Source organism: Propithecus coquereli, unplaced genomic scaffold, assembly GCF_000956105.1.
Source record: "Propithecus coquereli isolate 6110/MARCELLA unplaced genomic scaffold, Pcoq_1.0 Scaffold160, whole genome shotgun sequence".
NCBI classification, from domain to species: Eukaryota; Metazoa; Chordata; class Mammalia; order Primates; family Indriidae; genus Propithecus; species Propithecus coquereli.
The window spans coordinates 1,489,780-1,507,388 of record NW_012140525.1 but is presented as its reverse complement, the minus strand read 5'-3'; positions in this window follow the sequence as shown (position 1 = coordinate 1,507,388).

Below are 17,609 nucleotides of genomic sequence, written 5' to 3'. Positions count from 1 at the left end.
AGGTAATTAAATGCAAAGCAAAGATTTGGGGGCATGACACAATGAAATACCTATAACCAATATCAAATATTTTGACATGGATATAACATTAACTGTAAGGGTAGCTGAAAATAAGGCTGAAGAGAATAGATTGTGTGCTGTACCTGAATGGCTTTTGCTCTTATGGTGAGGAATGTGAACTTCTTTCCATGTTCCTCAAACTGGGGAACAGATATCTCAGGGAATATGTGGTTGTCACTGAGTGGTAGAGGCCAATATATAAACCTTTAGTACCAACTTGTTCTTGATCACATCAAGGAAAAAAAAAGAACACTTGATTTAAAAATACTATACATGGGTAAATTTTGAGGAGTGCAAAATGCATGTTTTTTGTTTTTGTTTTTGTTTTTGTTTTAGCCTGGGCTAGAGTGCAGTGGCGACACCATAGCTCACTGCAACCTCAAATTCCTGGACTCAAGTGATTCTCCTGCCTCAGCCTCCAGAGTAGCTAGGACTACAGATGTGTGCCACCATGCCCAGCTAATTTTTCTATTTTTTTTTTGTAAAGACAAGATCTTGCTATATTGCTCAGGGTGGTCTTGAACTCTTGGCCTCAGCGATCGTCCCACCTCAGCCTCCCAAAGTTCTAGAATTACAGGCATGAGCCACTGCACCTGGCCAATATGAATGCATTTTTAACTTTTGTATGTATTCATTGAAGTATAATATACAGAGATAAAAGTGAACATAAGTGTAGAGATGGTGAATTTTCACTGATGACAGCCAATATCCTATCAAGAACTAGAACATTAAGAGCTACCCACAAACCCCCTGTGCACCTTTATTGTCTCTCTAACTCCTTCCACTAAAAATAAGCCCAGTCCTGACTTCTAATGGCAGAGGTTAGTTTCACCTGTTTTTGAACTTTACAGACACAGAATCATATGGTATGTACTATTTTGTGTATGGCTTCTTTCACTCAACATAGTGTTTGGGAGAGTTAACAATATTTTTTGTGTGCAATTACAGATTGTTCATTCTCATTGCTACATAGTGTTTATTGTATAAATATACCACATTTTGTTTATACATTCTTCTCTTGGTTGGCATTTGGGTAGTTTACAGCTTTTGGCTATTACAAGTAGTTGTGATATGACATCAAACTGTTTTCATAAACATACATATGTATTTCTAAGAGCAAAGTTGCTTTAGGTTTGCATATGTTTACCTTTAAAAGATACAGTCTTCCAAAGTGGTTGTGCAATTTGTACTTACATTAGCAGTGTACAGTCTTAGAAGTTGTGTTGTTCCACATTCTTGCCAAAATTTTCTTTTTAATTTTAGTCATTCTAATTATGATATTAATTTGCATTTTCCTAAGGAATCATTTTCATAATTTTTTGTCATTTAGATATTCTATTTGGTTAAGTGTTCATCTTTTGTCTATCTTTTCATTGGGTTTTTATGCTTTTGATTTATTCTTGTTGATTTGTAGGAATTCATCATATATTCTGGATATTAGTTCTTTGCCAAATACCTATATTGCAAATATCTTCTTACAGACTGCGTTGGCATATAAATGTTTTTAGCTAATATATAAGACTTGAATGAAATTTTGCTCAAAGCAAGTCACTTTGGGTTATGCCTAAGTCAAAGGATAAAACCTCACTTATGTATTTGCTACACCAACACTTAGGATACTGGTTCCACATTTCCTAGCCCTGTCAGCCTCAAGCTCCCTATCTTTGATGTTATAACCAGAAAGATTTGAGAAGCAATGAAGTCTAGATCCACATTGTTTGATAATATACTCCATGGGCTCAGGAATATTATAGAATTTAGGATAAAGAGTTATATTTAATAGATACAGGAGATTAAATTTGTATTTATAAGGGATAAGTTGCATACTTATTTTTCCTAGTTTTTTAGCATTTAATTATCTAATCAATTAAACATTTATTTTGTCATTTAATGTTAGGGGAAGATGTAAGCTATTAATAACTTTTTTTTATTATTGCAATCCCACCTTCCTTTTTCTTACTTTTCAAAGGTTTATTTCCTGTGACTCTCGTATCCCTTTTCTTTCTGTTTCTTTCTGCTTGCATTTAATTTTCCTCTCTGCACTTCTGTTTCTGTGTTCCCTCAAATCCTGCCACCCAAGATCACAAGCTCTGACAGCTGCTCCCTACGGTGCCCTTGGCTTTCCCCTCTGCCCGCCTCTGAATGCTCAGGCTATCAAAACTCCCACTCCTTGAGTAGCTGTCAGCTAGTTTTGAGGCAATCAGGCTGATGAGTCATTCACAGTAATGAATGGCAAATAAATCACCAATATGTAAGGCTCACCCTAAGAAAAGTTTGGCAAAAAGGATCCTCTGGTTCTCTAAGAAGATCTTTCAGTCCTCGCTTCCCGTGAGTAGCTGAATTCAGTAGAACTATTTCTCTGTTCTTCCGTATAGGGAACCGTCTTGCCCTAAGCAAAGCATGACCTGCTACTCCAAAAGGCTTCTGCTTGTGGGGAACTGGTCAGGAAAGGTTTCCCGTAATATCTCAGCCAAATATTTCACTTGTTGGAGAGGTGAATTTAGAGGTTTCAGAAGCATCCCAGAACAGCTCTTTCAACCCTGCTTTTTATTTTCCCTACTCTTCCCCAAATGAAGAGAGAAATGCTTTATTTGGGTATTGGAGACAGCCGCAGATGTCAACTGCTTTCTATTTACATCTCAATATGATACCATGAAAATAACGATTATTCATTTCATTGCTACAGGTTTTATATTATGATATCGCTTGCATTTTCTTAATTTATGTCCAGCCTTTAAAGTTCTATGGCACAGTTATCAGACAACAACTTTAAATAAGTAGTGATTAAGGGACTTAAAGAGATAAAGAAGCAAAAAGAATATGAGTTGGAAGGACTAAAGGTCAGTGAGTAATTTTTTTCTCTTGATTCCCAAGGGAATGCATTTATGAGGAAGTTTGAATTTGTTTTAGGAGGATGCTTATGTCTTGAGTGAAGTCAGAGGTGGTGCTACAATGATGTGGTTATAATCAGGAAATGGTTGGGGATGGAGAAGGAGAGAGAACATATATTTGTGTGCTCAGTGATTTTTGAAAACTGTCTTCAAGGTCAAAGTAATAAGCTAACCCTTTGCCAATCTTTCTGAAACATACAGTCAACCTTTGATTATGTAACAGAGCAGTGGTGTGTGTAATAAGCCAAGAGTGGATAGTTTCCTATGCTTTTCTATTAATACGGGCAAGGGGGATGGTGGGTTCAGGTTGTTAAGTAGACAGGAGAGGAGACAGCCTTTCCTCCTCAAACTTTCAACACTTCCTTCTTCCTCCTCTTCATTTTAAGCTATAACTTTGTTTCTTATCCCACAGAAGAAAAGTAATTAGAAGAGATTCCTGTCCTCCTGTCCTTCAACCCCCTGCTTCTATACATGTACACTCTGCCTCTCTCCTTCACTATGGATGACATGTGTTTCTAGCTGTGGCAACACCTCCACTCGCCCACCTGCATCCCCTACTGTTTGCTCTTAAGGCTCTATCCCCCTGGCCTGATCAAGGACATTGTACCGACAAACCTCTTCTCTCATGCTTCATCATTGCCTGCTTTTTACCACATCATTTCAATGAACATTTAAGCTTTCTGAACAAACATAAGCTTTCTCTCATCTTAAAAACAAACAACAACGAAACCCTCTAAATTTCCCTTTACCTCATTTTTCTGCTCTTTTTTGGGAATAAAACTCCTAGAAAGAGTTGTTCTATATATGCTGTAGACCATTTGTCCCCATTCATCTTTGAACCCACTTGTCGACCTTGAAACAGCTCTCATAAAGAATGCCTGACTTTTATGTGAATAAATGAAATGGTCAATTCTCTGTCCCTGTCTTACTCAACCTCTCAGTATCATTTCACACAGTTAAGCATGTCCTCAATCTTAAAACACTTTCTTTAACTGATTTCCAGGATGCCACTTTACCTTGGTCTCCTACATCACTAGAGATTCCTCCTTAGTCTCTCCCCACTGCCCTGACCTTTAAAATTTAGAGCACAATTTCTTATTTTTCTTTTCATTCTCATGGTTTTAAATACAGTATTATCTCTAGCCAAGGACTTCTTTGCCTGGAGGCTGTTTACCCAGATATAAACAGCTTGTTTGGGGAGTTTTTGTTTTGTTTTACTTTCTTTTACTTTATTTGCTCAGAGGTCTCTGATCAAATACTGGGTATTTTCGGTAAGATCTTCCTTGACCAGCCTTCCTTGACCAGAAAAGCAAGCCTCCTCCATCAATCCCTGTACCCCTGACCTTTTGACTTTTCTCCTCAGTCCTAATCAACATGGGACATGCTGTATATTTACTTGCCAAAATTTAAATGAGAATGTAAACTTGCTGATGTCAGAATTTTTACTTTGTGGACTGCTAAATCCTAGCACCTAGAACAGCAACAGCCATATAATAGGTACTGAGTAAATATTTATTGAATGGATGGATGACTGATGTTATGGGAAACAATCGGCTTCTTGCCTTTCTTAAAAGTTGTAGTGCTGGAATTGTATCGTGTTTGGGTGGCAGTATAGGAAGATGGAAAAGGACGTACATGGGAAGAAAATGGGGGCCAGAGCCAAAGTGTCGCCTAGCTGGCACTGAACCAAAGTCCTTGGAAGGGAATTCTAGTTCTGGGTGATGATAAAGTGATTCATGTAGCATAAAGGTGGATTATAGACTTTTCAGGCATCAGAGTAACCAACTGGGATATCCTCGTGTGGACGTGAACAGCCCCAGAATTTTTTCGGTTGGTAGAAAAGCAAATCTGAGATGTTCTAGATAGGAAAACCTATTTCCAGGACTGACTGACCCCATGAATTCTTGAAGTTTACTTGTCACAAACTGTAACTTCTTTAATTTTATATATCTATATATACATATATATATTTTAATGGAAGACTAATGTTCTTTTCTTAAGAAGTATTTTTGGCTTACAAAAAGAGCAGGAGAAAAAATAACAACATGTTATGTATATGAAAATCAGCAGCTGCAATGTGATGAAAATAAGGCAATGAATTTTTAAATTAAAAATATTCTAATTTCAAATCTCCTAACTCTTACTATAAAAAAATGTTCTTTAAGGCAACAAGATACAGCTACAAAAGCTCAAAATCTGTTTTAATCCTGGCTCTATGACAAACTTAATGGAACAGCAAAATGGGGAATTTCTTATATTCTTATTACTTCTTTTCTTTATTTGTATATTGAGGATGCTGGACTGCAGTAAAATTAGTGAATATATTTCATCTTCTTTGCCAACTATGATTGATTGCTAAGGGCAGCCTAGAATGCTGCATGGATAAGCATTTCAGGCCACAACTAGGCTCAGCAGAAAAGAGAGCTGAAATTGATTGGTGCTGTCTGCCTTGGCTTTAGGAAAGATGAATGGCAGTGTGTGTGTATTGTGTCTTGGATATTCTGGATTATACAATCTGTAACCTCTTTTTGAGTTCTAAAATTCTATGATTGGGAATGCCTAGTATGTTAAGTATAGTCTTTGCAATAAAGACAATGACGAGATTTTATAGTAAGGTATTAAACATTCTTTTTAGTATATGTTTTTGGAAAATCTAAATATGTTTCATAAGCATTTCTTCTAAAGACACTGGAATTTATATTACCCCAAATATTTTTATATTGTGTGTTAAGTACAACATGATAAGTATAAAGCAGCATATAGAAACAGCAGTGATATTTTGTCATGAAAAATCTAAGTTGATATCAATGAATATAATTCACATAAATAAGGTTTTAGTTTAATTCAAAATAATCTTGCAGTTTTCCTCACTGGCTTTGCCTCATAGTAAGCCCATAAGAAATATTATTTTAGCATTCAGGAAATGAATCATTTCAGCTACAATCTTTCCAAATTACATAGAAACTTTTAGAATTGAGTGGCAGAGAAAGGTTGATCTTCATCTCACTTCTTGGTTAGACAGCTGAACAATGTTAACTTAAAAGAAATATATGGGTTTGATAAAAGGAGCTATATCTAGAGATATTTAGAGATAATTTAACTTTAAGCATATAACGTTAATTATAAGATGCAAACGTTGTCTGCTTCAATTTGCTTTTCTTACAGCAATTTTTCCCTGCTCCTATCCCCAATGTACCATGTAAAAAAGGAAATTTTAGGTCAAGTATATGGATTTGATATAATTTTATCCATTTTTCAAAGAAAGTACTAAAATATGATATAATTTTTTAATTGGCTGCAAAATAGCCTTATGTTTTGAATATTGTTAGCGTCAATAACCTAAGTAATCCCAGGAAAGAAATGTCAGTTTGTTGAAGTAAGCATTCTTCATGTAAAGATTCAAGTGCGTACTACTACATCTTACTCATCTCCAAACCTGGCTGAATTTGGCACTTAAGTATTTATAATTTTCGAATGGAAATAATTTAAATAGGACTTTGAACAAATGTTTTGTAATGTATTATCCATGTGTAACCCTGAAGTTATTCATGGTGTTTAGATGATCTGAAATCATTTTCTCTAATTTCTGATCTTAGATACATAATCACAGGATTTTTTCTTTAAACTGGAAAAGGATGCTTAAAAATCATCTCTGGCCTAACTCTTACTGTTTTAGAATAGATAAAATGAAATAAGCCAGGTCTCATTTTCTAGATGAAGCTTAGTGTCAGCCAAACACTTGGTCCAAAGTGAAATATCTGTTAGATTAACCAGACAGTGGTTTGCTTTCACACCTGACTAAATTGTCTGATTTTTAGTTTGGAACAAGTTGACAGTTTTTCTACTCAGACTTTCTGAATTAGCCCTTTTAGAAAGCTAATTTGATTAACTGAATTTGTTTCACCAGCATCTCTGTAATTTCTAACTACTCTCCTCAAGATGACTGACTGTAGTATGCAAGCAACTCTTGGGCTGGAGATTTTCTTTTACAAAATAGTCATCTCTAACTGGCAGCGTACACATTTTTTGTTTGTTTATCTTCCTTTTCATTCAGCACCTTGGACAGCGCCTTCTACTCAGTAGGCTCATACTTGAGATACAGGTTAAGGGGTTTTACCATAAATTAGGATCTCAACTATGTAGTTCTAACATGAATTACTCTGGAGTCTTAGTTCAATCACTTTGGATATTCTCAGTACTTTCAAAGTCTTCCCAAACTTTGACGCTCTTTGAAGACCTCATGTTGTGGGGACTTCATCTAACATCTGAGATGGTTTTGACAGTTGCAAACTACACTAGTGTTACAGGATCATTATTTTCCTTTAAATTTATTAGATTTATTGAAACTCCAAAATTATTCTTTTTATTGAGTGTTACTCTTCTGCTTACAGGGGAAAATTTCTGAATAAAGGGCACCTAGGAGAGATTTAGGTAATTAAATCCCAAATATCCCTTAGTGACAAACTACTATAGAAGAAAGAAGAGAATGCTGATATTTAATACTGTAAAAAAATGCAGAAGTGGGAATCTTGTTGTCACCATGCAGAATTCAAAACTGGATGTAGACAAGCCTCTTCATTTTACATCTGAAGAAAGCAAATCAAAGAAAGATTAAGTGGGTTGTCCATGATGCACACTAGTTAGTAACTGAAGGATCATTAGACTCCTATTTCAGTGCTCTTTCAACTTCACTGTCCTGGGTGGTAAATCATAAGTTCCTCAGATGTTCAGGCCCTTCCCATCTCTATTTCTGCCTTTTCTACTATCTAGAATGAATCATAAATCACCAATTTTCTTCTAAACCTTTTCCTAAAACAAAAGAGAAACAGGAAAAAGTGCTGCTGAGCTGGGTGCAGTTAAATGTGGGAGGCTGGGTAGAGTGTGCAGTGAGTGTTTAAACACGAAAGACTTCATACATCATGTTTATCTCATGTTTTCAAAGTTTTTTTTTTTTAAAAACTTCAAGTAGCATGGGCATTTACAGCAAAGACTAATCACCCTCCTAACCATCAGCACTCCCCTGCAATTTTTTTCTTCCTGATTCTGTTATACCGGAGTGCATTCCAATTTAGGGTACTTTAACTGTCAGAAATATCAGAAGGAGCTTTTGCACTTTAAGCAATCTTCCCAAACCCCTGTCCAGCAGACACAGAGAGAGCGATTTTGAAGCAATCCTTGTTTTGCCTTCCCATTGCCCTTTCACCTGAGATGTAGCTTTCAGCTAATTAGCTCTTCCTGACATTATGATGAGAGTTATAGTGTGCTCTACCTAGAGAGGTAGATTGGGGAAGGTCACACAATTGTAGCTTTGCCAGGATTTATTTGTAGAACCCATATTTTGTTTAGCTGCTTAATATCTAACATTTCAGTTGCCCAAGTGCTCACAGTATTGTTTCCAATGAACTGAAACTTACCTTTTTAACTTTAGGTCAGACGCTTTACTCGGTTTCTGCCTCTTATCCTTAGGTATTACCCATCTCAAGTCATAAGGAAATCATTTTTATTTTGTTTTTTAAAATTTTGAAGAAATATTGATTATCAGCATAGAATCTTCTTGATTTACTTCTCTAGGCACTTTACTTAAAGATTAGAAAGCAATGAAAGAACAAGGACCCCCCACCTCAATATTTCTAGCATACAGTCAGTGTGCTGTGGTAGGTAGCAAATCAGAGGGCGGTGCTCTACTAGACCTTCAGAGAGAAATGAAGCCAATTAATGTACAATTACCAGCAGCAGTGCTTTATTTGAAGGGTCTTTTACAATGAAACTTTTTAACAGGATAATTGTAGACATCTGCTTCATGTACCTTAGCAGCAACATAGCCAGTATTTGCTAAGATCTTTTGAGCTTTTACAGCTTTACACAAAAGGACATATTGGTAATTCTGTTTTCCTGTATAATAGGCAGACTATGCAAAATGCTAAGCTAGAATTCAGCATTGTTGTAGAAATGCTCAATGTCACCAGAGCGATTGACTTGTTCCACCTGGCTTTCAGACATTTGGAGAAGAAAACATATGTACCTTAATTGCGAAATGTAGGCTTAATGAATGTGCAGGCGTTATGTTATACCAAATGCAACAATCGACATGATGGCAAGCTACTTAAGAACATGTCACAATGTTTGGCTTTTAAGAGGTTTGCCTTTGGCAATGTTTCAGAGAAGAATATGTTCCTTACATTTGCAGTCCTGTGAGCCAATAATAAAGTGTTCAGCATATGAAGCTGGTATTTATTTTAAATTGCTATGTCAATATTTTTGTTTAAAAGCAGGCTTGATTCCCTGTGTGGACTTTGTTGAAGCCTTCTATCACTGCTTTTTATTTGAGTTTGATTTAGCTTCTTTTCCCCCTGATTTTGTGTTTTGCAGAATGACTTTCTTGAAAGCCCTCTGATTGGGTTGGGGGGATAAAGTTGCTGTGTGAATTCCAAAGCTAGGAAAATGCAAAATGGAGCAAACACTTGCTGAAGACATCAGATAAGTAACTGCAATCATGCGGTGTTGGTTGTGTGACCTTGAAGCTTCCCAGAATAGCCACCACATTTGGAATAATGGAAGCCCTGGATTCAGATGCCTCAGGATGACCTCACGAATAGCAGCCCCCTTCCTCCCACCGAGACGTCTCCAGGCTCAATGCCAATGTTTAGTTCGCTAGTAGGAGTCCAGAAAATCAAGCTTTTGTTTTCAAAAATACAAAATAAAGGCAGCTATTATGGAATAGTGCATAACTGATTTAATCCTAATGTGATGTCAAAACAAATTTCCCCAGCAGTTGAGAGAATGCCTTGTCTACCACAGATACAATTGCTTTGTAGATGTCATGTGCTCTTCCAAAAAATTGTTGGACAGTTCTGTTCATGAGCTTTTACAATTCTCCATCGAAGGCACATTTTTGTGGGGTAATTAAAATGGTCTTTTCATAAAGGCAGTATGATACAAAACAATGTGCATCATTTTCATCTCTATACACTGAGCTGAAAAAATATTGTATTCATAAATTAAATTGGACATTTTGAAAGGTTAATGCAAAAAGCTACTTTGCTCTTGGTAATCAATAAGGAAAAAAGGATTTCAGGTAATTAAAATCTGTGAAGTGAACATTTCTCATTTGGAACCTATTAAAAAGAATATAAGCAGACAGAGGCGAGAGATAAATATGGAAAACAAGCGATTCAAAATTTTTCATTGTATGTTGTCAAGGGAATGTAACAATATATATTCTGAGGTCTAAAATAATATAACATGTTATACAGATTATGTAACATTTAAATTATACAGTATGTGTATAAGTTATGTATATGGATTATGTAATTTAAACATCAAGTTGTTATTTAAAAATATGCTTGTTCTATATGTCAGACTCCAGCTTCAGTAGTTAGGTCTTTCTTAACGAAGTTCTGGTCTATGAACTAGTATGCAGCATGGGTGCTTATTAGAAATGCAGAATTTCAGGCCCATTCCAGCCCCACTGACTCAGAATCTTCAATTTAACAAAATTCCCAGATGATTTCACGAGCACATTAAAGTTTGAGAAGCATGGGTTTGGGTGACTGCTGCATGGTTGTGCACATTGTTTAAGGCCCACATCAATAGTTTCTTCACTAAATATAAGAATAATATTAATAACTGATTCTACAGAGGTTGTCAGAGTTAATGTGTTCTAGAGCACCTTTCTATAGTGCAGCAGCTGAGGGAACACAGAGAGTGGGGCTGGACTACTCCATGCCCAGCACAACTGGCTTCTGAGTCCTTGCTGCTCAGCTTTTCTTTTTGTCTTTTCTCTTTCTTTGCCATTTGCCTAATTTTTTAAGCTAGGTTTTAGAAATTGCCTCAGTGTGATTATTTGGATTCTTTTGCTGGAATAATCTCAGCTTCTTAGATTTCTGCTAGAATTCTGACCCTGGCTATAGATACTAGACTTTGGATTATATGAATGTCTGTCCTTCCTTACGACATACCCTCCTGTCTTCCTTGGAACCATCTAGCTGGGTATGTTTGGAGGGAGACTTGGGAGCTTGCTTCTCTTTTGGGTTAACTCTCCGCAGAGGGCACCTCTGATCAGAAAGCACCTCTAAGTCAGCTCTGTCGTGTGGTGGATAGTGCATTGGACTTCTAGCTAAGCCTGATGTGTTTGTTTAAAAAAAGAGAGCGCCTCTGGATGGCTGTGTGCCACATCATTGCTGTATGGTGGTGTGACCTGCAACTGCATGTGCTCCTTAGCTTGGTCAGTCCTTAGATTACCTGCATATGATTCCTGCTTTCCTCATTTAACCTTCTGGTTTCAGGCACATAGCTTCTGCTAAAAACAGTATGCTGGAGTATAAAATTCCTTATGCCTTCCCTTCAGTTTTCATATATCTCTTAGAACACTGATAAACTATACGCTTCTTTTAAGTTTTAGCATAGAATTACAAAGATATATTATTTTTATGATACAAGGAATATTTTTGCTAAGGATTAAAATATATGGCTCTGGATAATAAATAATTTACCACACATATAAAACGATTTTTTTTCCAATGAAGAGTAAGGCCCTGGGCTATGTGGTGTGCAGTGTAAGGGTGAATTATAAAATACATGGTCTATGGCACTGGGTGCACATAACTGTAATATAGGTAAGCCAGTATATAAGTGCTATGAAAACACAAGTGACAAGAAGGGCATTAGGTTCTTAGAGTACAAAGAGATCACATGTGGCTGGTATTTAGGAAAAGTTTCAAAGAAGAGGTGATATCTGAACAAAACAGAAAGGAATTAGGGAAATGGTATTCTCAGCCCAGGGCATAGCAAGGGTACAGATGCTAAGATGGATTTATATAAGATGCACCTAGAACCACAATGAGCATTTAGGTGAAGTTGAATATATGTGAAGGCAAATGGTGGGAGAATGAGGAATCTGAACACAATGTTCTAAGCATATGAACTGGAATCTCTGCAAGCAACCTAATTATTAGCAATAAAAATGGGAGAAAAATAGGGCAAGGACAAGGACACAAAGTTCAGCAACCTAAATGCCTGCCTACTAAAGATGGGCCATGAAAAGGTTACAATTTACAATGAAGGAATGTATATGAAATCCTTGTTTGTCATTTTGAGCAGGGTTTCTCATTCAGAAGGGAAAAGGATATATTAAAAGCCAATGGCACCATCAAGGTTATCTGTGACCCACACAGCTCATAGACAAAACAATACAGGGGCCATATGTTTGGCCAAATGGATCTAACAGACTGAGAATCCAGCAAACCCACTGATTAAACTTTGTGGCTTAGGAGAGATGAAGCAAGTAACAGGCAGCGATTGGTTCTCGTGAACCAGAAAACAAGATACGGGTGAGTGGAGAATAGTGTAATGGAGGAAGCACTGAGCGAGAACTTAAGACGAGAACTACAATAAGAATTCTGACCTAATTCGTGGTGTGACTTTTGGCAAGTCACTTCCAATTCCAGGACGTCAGTGTCCTCATCTGTAAAATGAGAATGATCTCTGTATTCCCTTCTGAGGTCTGACATTCTCTAAATCTGTGACTCCTGTAGAAATTCCTGGTGAATGTAGGTATGTTTTTCCCTAATTTTCTACTCCCTTTGAACAGCACAATGAAAAAACAAATTCTGATTGGGAGACTGTGCCAAGCAATGTGATAAGCAGGCAATTTAAATTTATTTCTGTATATCAAAATATTTGAAATTTTCTTGACTCTTTATACATTATTTTGATTCACATGGAGCCGTTGTTGGAGACTCGGGTAGTAACGCAGAAGCACAAAGGCGGGGTTTGAGAAGAAGCACCACTTGGCCTAGGACTCATTCACTGCCTTTATGGCCCACTGGACTGATGAGAGGAGGTTGAGGAGCAGCAGTTAGAAGCCATAGCTTTGGGGCATCTTCAGGTGAGCCTGAGTAGGACATGATGTTGGGCATCCAGAAAAATATTCTACCCCTGGCCTTTGCCTACTGAAGTCCATGGTGCTGAAACTTCAAGTTATGTAGTTTTGGGGTTCAGGATGTGAAAGACCTTAAAATAATTTGTGATTAATACTTTTGCCCCCAAGTGTCAAATAGTTTATGTACAACAGGGAATGTTTGCCAATCAAATAATATATTTCATTGGAATATTTTTAAAAATTCTAGTGGCTGTAATCACCTCTAATCACAATTTTTCTTTAGAGTCTACCCTGGAAATAAAACTGGAAATATATTTAAAAAGTTATATTTTCATAAAGTTATTCACAATTAATGCCAAGTGAGTAAAATTCTTAAGTGTTAAATGTCAAGGTAGAGACAATGCTAATTTGACCTTCTTCAATTTTCATACAGAGACTTGTGAAGTTTGGGTAGGATAAAGAGAAAAGAACCTTTTATTCCCAAAGGCCTTTTAAACCTGCCTTTAGTAGGCAGTGTGTGTCTTCTTTTTGTAATCTCAGGTTTTATAGTCTCCTTTATCAATTGTAAGAGGTGTGGAAGGCTAGTTTATATCTTTCAGAAGAGACACCTGGGTCAACAGGTTGAAAGAACTTTGAAAGTTATTTGTATCTTTGCCAGTCACTGCATTGTGCGAGAATCACCATAGCTCGTGTGTAAACTACCTTTGAATAAGAGGCGGAAAATGGAATTTATCAGAGGACAATGCCCTTTGTTTAGGAGGAGCAACAAAAGATGAATAAAAGGACACAGGCAGTCTTCTGTGTTTAGTGTCCCATTTTTCCAGATAAAAAAGAGGATAATATTCAATCTTGATTGTGCACAGAGGCCTTGGGTACTTTAAGGAGATGGGGAAAGGAGAGAAATGAAAAGGAAATAAAGCAACCAATACATTCTTGAACTGTGATTTCTAGCAGCTGCATTTAAAAAACAACCATTGCATTTTGTGGGTATATCTGTGAGGCTTATCCATTATGTGTGCAAACACAATCTGATTAGTATTTGTTATAAGCTCGTCTTGTCTGCTTTTATTACAGACATCACCTTCAGATGTGGGGCCACTGCAGCTATTAAATCAGGAATATTTAGCTATTATTTGTAATAAATGTCAGCAGGGCTGAACTGAAGCCAGCAGGAAATGTTCAGGGCAGAAAACACACTGACATTCATTCATGCAAATTTGTACCACTGGTAGAATTAATCATAAAGAGGGAGGGTAGAGCATACAATGCATTTATATTACTGGTTTGGCCAATTCTCTTCTTCCTGAATATGAGAGTTATAATGAACAGAAAGCAATCTGCTGACAAATAGTCCCATGTGAAGTGCAGGCAGTGAGATTAACTTCCCAAAGCAGGCACGTCTGGGTTTATTGCGGACCACCTCTCCCTCCTCTCCGCCCCCGTCCCTGGCCCTCTGAGGCTTGTGGTGTCCTTTTTCCTCTTTAAAAGACATCTAGATTTGGCATGCACATAACTCTTCCCTCTTAAAATCACAGGGACACTCTAAAGAACATTCCCTGCATATTGCTGAGTGTTGGACCAGCCTCACCCTATTATAAATCAGGATGCTTACATCACATTGGGAAGAGGTGGCCATAGGAACTGGGTTGCTGATTATTAAGAAATTATCCTTTACCAGAAATGTGATAATTTAAATCTTTCTTGATCTGCCTCTGTGTAAAGTGAGGTAAAATAACCCATGCAACTGAATAGTTTAGTCTCCTCAGAGAAGATTGTAATCACATTATCAAACACGACTATAACTTGCACTGAACATCAAGGAGTATCATTTAATTCTATGAGTAAGTAAAATTAACACCAGAAAGGGATTAGTCCATTTATTTTTTCAGAAAGGTGAGAAAAATACAAGATGAAAGCATACCTTTAAATGCCTCTCATTTTCTCACTATGTGAAATTATTATTCACCAGGAAACAAAACCGCTGAAAGGAGCTGACATAAAAATTATAGGTGTCTTCAAAGATATTAATTATTCTTGTGTTTTTTTCCTATGATTTGAATAAAACACATGGAGAACATGAGATAAAAATATGCTTGATAAAGTTAACACGAAAGTTCTTTAAAAAATTGTATACTAATACTGATCAAAATTAAAGAAGTTGAAAATGCTTCAAATATATCATAAAAGTTAGTTAAAAGTAATATTTTTCTAAAACAGTGTCATTTCTCCTCCACTGCTTTGAATCATGCACATATTTATAGAATGCATATTACAAACTGAAGCACTTTTCATACTCATTCTGAATACTGATAGAATCATATTTCTTGCATTAGTTTTCTTAGCATAAGTGTTAAGAGAGTGCCTTTATAAGTCAAATGGAAAGCGACATTCCTGTTGATTAAATGACAGTTGTACTGACTTAGTACAGTGAATGGAATGACTTGCGCTTTAATTCAGCAGATCAGTGGTAGCATCAAGGTGAGGGGTGAGAATCTGTTTTCATGCTGGATGGCCGTGTTAATTTAGCTGTAATCAAATAAGGCTGCATTCAAGAAACTTCAATTAGATATACTTAAAAATGTATGTTATTTTATAAAAATCTAACTACTATGTACTTAAAAATTTCCAAAAAAATGAAAACTATTTGTTAATTTTAAAGTTAACTAACCTTTTACTGACTTTGTTGTGTCTGCTTTTTGTTGGAAAGCATTTGAGTATTTGGTTGCAGCATGAAGGTTCATAATTTCAGTTGATCGTCTAGATGGGTATTAGTCATTTGTGACCTTAAGGGTGCCTTGATTTGCCTTAGGTAGGAGAATGTAGATTTGCAGCAATAAATGGTTGAAAAGCAAGAAAGCATTTTTCAGGCACGTTACCGAAGGCATGGGTATTCTATTGCATTTTTCCATATTTCAATTGGATCTTTCTTAGCATCAACCAATGACTTTAAAATGTCATCTACTGAGAGCTCAATCAATTCTATCTGTAGTTTTTTAGGTTCCTTGATGATATCAACTAGGTGAGGCTGAAGTGCTAATTTGGGTGTGTTGTCATGATTCTCAAAGTCAGTGAACCCTTCATTGTATTCTCCAATTAATAGGTCTATCACAGCTGTGTATTCTTTAAATGATTATATGCCATCCTGCTCATCAATGACCTTGCTTACTGGGGAAAACGTTCATTCAAAATTTTCTTTTGAAGAAGTGTTTTGAAAAAAGATAGCTTTTTTCTAAATGCTTGGATTTTTGACCATATATCATATATAGACTTAGTTTTACCTTGCAAAGAAATCGTCATTTTTATTTGACATGATAGCACACAGAAATGCTGAGTTCCTATAGAAATCTTTCAATAATTCACATTGCTGATTCTATTCTTCATAAAATTTAACAATCTGTTCTTGCAGAGATAAAATTTTGGCTAACACCAGTCTCTGTGATAGCCAATGCCCTTTTGAATGATACAGCAAACCCACACTGAATAGCTCATCCTCCAACTTTAGCAAGTTACAAACTGCCATGTTGCATTTGCATGAATATAGTTAACAATACTTATAACTTGTTGCAAACTGTCACTTAAAATAGTAGCTTTAACACAGAGATTTTCCTGATGCAAGATACAATGAACAGAAATAATAGCATCTGGATCTGTTAATACTTTCTTTTTATCTGTGCTATAAACCTTCCATGTTCTCCATGTTTTCCTGTCATGGAAGGTGCACTGTCTGTACATACACTCACTAAATTTACCAAATTCAGTCCAACTTCACATTTATCTTGAAAGTTGTTGAAGATACCTATTCCCGGTGTTTTGTTTGCAAGAGTGCCCAAAGCAAGTAACTCTTCGTAACAAAGAAAATCTTCTGTTATGACCTGAATGAAGTATAAAACCTGCCCCGAGTCAGTAATGTCAGTTGATTCATTCAAAGCAATTGAATAATATATATTTTCCTTTTGAAGTATTGTATGAAGTTGTTCTGTTAAGTTGCAGGTTAATTCATGCTGCCAACCAGTTATGGTTCTCCTTGAAAGAGGCAATTGTTTGTACTCTCAAACGTTATCAGGGTCTAAGCATCCTACAACTTTAACAATGTATTTTTTCACAATTTCTACATTGCATCACTGAATGGCTTCCTTTTTTTTTCTGAGTATATAAACTACTTTATAAGTTGCTTCAGTGGCATTATTTCTAGGCCTTATTTCTGCTTGAAAGAATTGTCTTTGGTTTTGCTTTTCATCTTTTCATTTCTGCAACATAAGCTTTCATGCCTCTCTAATTTAAAATGTCTGTGGTCCTTATGAGTGTCATAATGCTGATGAGCATTGAATCTCTTTAATGTTGATATTAATAGTACAGTACCACAAAGCAAGAAAATCATCTTATCTTTAGCAGAAACAAGATAATATTGCAATTCCCAGTCCTCATTAAAAAATCCATTTTCTTCCTTCAGCGTTCTCTTGGTCTTCTTTGACATGATGGGCTGTTAAGCAGACAGAATTAAAAAATACTGTTGAGCTGTGAAACTATTCACAAATTCCAGTTTAAACAGAAACATAGTGTACCACTGACAAAAGCTGCTAGAAGACTGGTGTACTTGATCCCGATAAATGCTCGCCAACTAGCCTTGTGTGGTAGTGGCACCTGTCAGGCAGGGAAAGTTAGAAATAAATCATGAGCGTAGCAGCCATCAGTTTAGCCCTTATGGCTTACTAATGTTCGAATAGCCTGTCAATCTGGGAGGATTATTTTGTTGAAACTTATTTTATTCTTTGGTATTT